This window comes from Numida meleagris, unplaced genomic scaffold, assembly GCF_002078875.1.
Source record: "Numida meleagris isolate 19003 breed g44 Domestic line unplaced genomic scaffold, NumMel1.0 unplaced_Scaffold367, whole genome shotgun sequence".
Classification (NCBI taxonomy): Eukaryota; Metazoa; Chordata; class Aves; order Galliformes; family Numididae; genus Numida; species Numida meleagris.
The window spans coordinates 3,052-7,082 of record NW_018364592.1 but is presented as its reverse complement, the minus strand read 5'-3'; the positions used below and the strand labels follow the sequence as shown (position 1 = coordinate 7,082).

Here is a 4,031-nt window from a genome sequence, read left to right as displayed (position 1 = left end):
GCCTTGGCCAGGAGCACCACCCTGCGGCCCGCGCCGGGACTGCTCCGGGGACGGGACGCGCTCCTGCCCGCGCCTTCTCGCCGCCACACGCACCCGGGCCACACGCGCGCACGCCCCGCTGCCGCCCGCTCACACACCCCCCCGCCACCTGCAGCGCACACAGCGAGCGCCCACGCTCCTGCCCACAACAGCGCTTCGGTAAAACGCACCCAACCGGCGGCGCCCGGCACCTCCCCGCCTCCTCGCCCGCCCCGACATGCCGCCAGCCCACCCCACCGAAAGCCGAGCACCCTCTCAAATGAGACCCCCGTTCGACCACAACCACGGCAGGAAACACAAAGGCAAATACAAGGTGATGACGAAATGCTCTCAATATTTCTTCAAGATTTGAAGGGATCGAATAAAATCCAAGCCTCCAAATCTTTCCAAAAAAACTCTACATCTTATGCCAAAATAAAGCATCTCTACAAAGTTTCTCTGAACAACAACGCCCAATTTATTACAGGAATTGCACTCCGAAGCACTTTCCATAGCAGTTCAGCAGACAATGTCATCCTGGGCCACTACAATACAGTGCATAAATGCCGTACAAAACAATGCCAGCGTATTTTGAATCCCTTGTGCCAAACCATCTTCTTTCCAACATTCCCTTATTCTCTGTGGGGTGGAGAACACGTTCAGGGAATAGATATGTTGATAGGAAAACACAGTCCAAACAGAATGCAGAAAAAGAGAGGAAATTATTCTATGCGTTTTGACACATCTGCTAAACACAGAGCTCTGGACAACACAGAATACACAGCTGTGCTTTCACTTTTGAGAAAGGAATTGGAAAAAAAGGTTACAAGATTGCCAGAAGAAATCATTAATTTATGCCGAGAACTCCACTTGAGGTTGGTGTAAACATATGAGCAGTTAATTCTCAAATTGAATTCATAGAGTTGCAACCAGATATTGAACTTAAAAATCAGACCTTGTCTCTTGGCCAGACTTTCAGAAAATCCCAGAATGATTTGGCTTGGAAGGGACCTTTAAGAGCATCTAGTTCCAACCCTCCTGCTATATGCAGGGACACCTCCCACCAGACCAGGTTGCTCACAGCCCCACCCAGCCTGGCCTTGAAGGCTTCCAGCAAGGGGGCATCTACAATCTCTCTGGCAACCTGTTCCAGTGTCACACCACCCTCACAGCTAAGAATTTCTGCCTAATATCTAGTCCAAATCTATCCTCTTCAATTTTAAAGCCTTTCCTCCTCACCCTGTTATTTCCTGCCCTTATTCAAGTCCCTCCCCTGCTTTCCTCTAGGTTTCCTTCAGGTACTCGCAGGCCGCTAGAAGGTCACACAGCAGCGTTTCTCTTCTCCAGGCTGAAGAACACCAACTCTCTCAGCCTGTCCTTGCAGGGGAGCTGCTCCATCCTCTGATCATCTTCCTGTCCCTCCTCTGGTCCTGCTCCAACAGCTCCATGTCCTTCTTGTGCTGGGGATCCCAGAACTCGATGCGGGATTCCAGGTGGGGTTGCACGAGAGCAGAGTAGAGGGGCAGAATCACCTCCCTCGACCTGCTGGTCACGCTTCTCTTGATGCAACCCAGGACAGCGTTGGCCTTCTGGGCTGCAAGTGCACATTGCTGCTCATGAAGAGTCTCTCATCAACCAGCGCTCCCAAATTCTTCTCAGGGCTGCTCTCAGCCCATTCTCCACCCTACCTGTATCTGTGCTTGGGATTGCCCCAAACCATGTGCAGGACGTTGCTCTTGTCTTGGTTGCACTTCAGGAGGTTGGCATGGGCCCGCATCTCCCTGCCTGCCCAGCTCCCTCTGGATGCCATCCCTACCCTCTAGTGGATCAGCTGCACCACTCCGCTTGGTGTCATCTGCAAACTTGCTGAGGGTGCACTTGATCGCCTTGCCCATGTCACCCAAAAAGATATTAAAGAGCACCAGTGCCAGCACCAATCCCTGAGGAATGCCACTTCTCACCAGTCTCCACTTGGACATTGAGCTGTTGACTGCAAATCTCTGAATGTGTCTGCCCAGCCAATTCTTTATGCAGAGAGTGGTCTGTCCATCAAATTCATTTTTCACCAATTTGGCAACCAGTATGTCATGTGGGACTGCATCAAATCCTTTGGACAAGTCCAGGTAGATGATGTCAGTTGCTCTTCATTTATCCACTGACATGGTAACTCCATCAGAGAAGACCAAGTTTCTCAGGCATGACTTGCCCCTGGGGAAGCCACATTGCTTACCACCAATCACCTCCACCTTTATATACCGTGTGCCTCAGTACGGCCTTCAGGAGGATCTGCTCCATGCTCTTGCCAGGCACAGAGGTGAGACTGACTGGCCTGTAGTTCCCTGCATCTTCTTTTCTTTCCTTCTTCAAAATGGGGCTCATGTTTCCCTTTTTCCAGCCAGTGGGATTTTCACCACACTGTCATGACCTTTGAAATATGCTGGATAGCGGTTTGGCAGCTTCATCTGCCTCAGAACCCGTGGACGGATCTCATCGGGTCCCATGCTCTTGTGCATCTTCATGTTATATCGATGGTCTTGAACCTGATCTTCACTTACTGTGGGCAGATCTTGCTTCTCCCACTTCTCACCTTTGCTTTCCCCAGCTTGGACCATGCAGATGCAGGCCAGGGTAGCGAAGATCGGCATAATCCCTATTTTACCGCAGAGAAATATCTCTCACTTCACAGTCACCCTTATTGCATGACAGTGCTTTTGGGGCAGTATCTACATTTGTGAATGACTGTTTGCAAGGATGATGTTCAGGAAGAGTAAAATTTCTTCAGAAACCTCTGATGAAGACAATGAGAACACGATAACACTTGCAACCGCTACCACCAAACCAGCCTGATGCATTAGTTTCACCAAAAAGAAGGTCGAGTATTCAACAAGTTTCATACTTCTGATAATCTTTTTTAAAATTTCCAAGAAAAATAGTAAGCCAAGCCTGTATTCATGTCATTGCTTTTGGGCCGTACAATTATTCCACAAGTTCCATGTGACAGTTCATATTTTTTGAAAAGCTCGAAGATAAATATTAAACAATGAAATGTCTTCAAACTTACAGAATGATGATAATGTATATTCTATGAGGGCTGCTCTGAAAGTAATGCCTCCCATTTTATTGTGCTGGCCCATGATGGCCGAGACAGATCTTGGTGGTATGGCAGCAGAGGCTGAAACTTCCCACCAATATCCCACTGAGTTTTGATACCACGTGATGGATGGCAGCAGAGGGGCAGTCTGACAAAATGGCATCTGACATGGTAGTACGAGTGAAGCAATGGTGTGTCATTGAATTCCTCCATGCAGAAAAAATTGCTAAGTCATCCCTTTAGTCATATCATTGCTTTTTGGCCGTACAATTATTCCATGAGATTCATGTGTCTGTTATTCTTTTTTAAAAAGACTTAAGATAAATATTAAACAATTAAATGTTTTCTAACTTACAGAATGATGATAATGTATATTCTATGAGGTCTGCTCTGAAGGTAATGCCTCCCATATTATTGTGTTGCCCCATGATGGCCAAGGCTGATTTTGGTGGTATGGCAGCACAGGCTGAAACTTCCCACCAATATCCCATTGTGTTTTGATACCACGTGGTGGATGGCAGCAGAGGGGCAGTTTGACAAAATGGGCCCACTGCCATTCCCCGGTGCTTGCTGAACGTCTCTGGAGACCAAACAGTGGCTGTGAGCACCATGAGATGGTGTGTGGTGTGTTTTAGCAGGGGCAACAGAGGGTCACCTCCGCTGGAGCAGATTGCTATGAGTGCAGTATGCAGGCTCTTGTTCACAGATGGTGAAAATTCCTAGCGATGGTGGGGAATACGTTGATAAAAACGCATTACGTAGATGTGAATCAGCTCTGTCAAACACTACTATTCTGCTCTTTGTCAGTTGAAGATTCCATGGAAAAAATGGGGGGCATTATTTTTGGAGCTACATCTCCATTTGTGGCCCAACACAATTCCAATTCACTCAGTGTGGCCCAGGCAAGACAAAAGCTTGGACA

General features: G+C 48.1%; 1 protein-coding gene across 1 annotated transcript in view; it reads right to left on the bottom strand.

Annotated features, from left to right (window-relative positions):
- The window catches only part of LOC110391446 (protocadherin beta-15-like), a gene marked incomplete at its 5' end in the record, with an annotated part of 52,658 nt that overhangs the window by 45,579 nt on the left and 3,048 nt on the right, over positions 1-4,031 (bottom strand).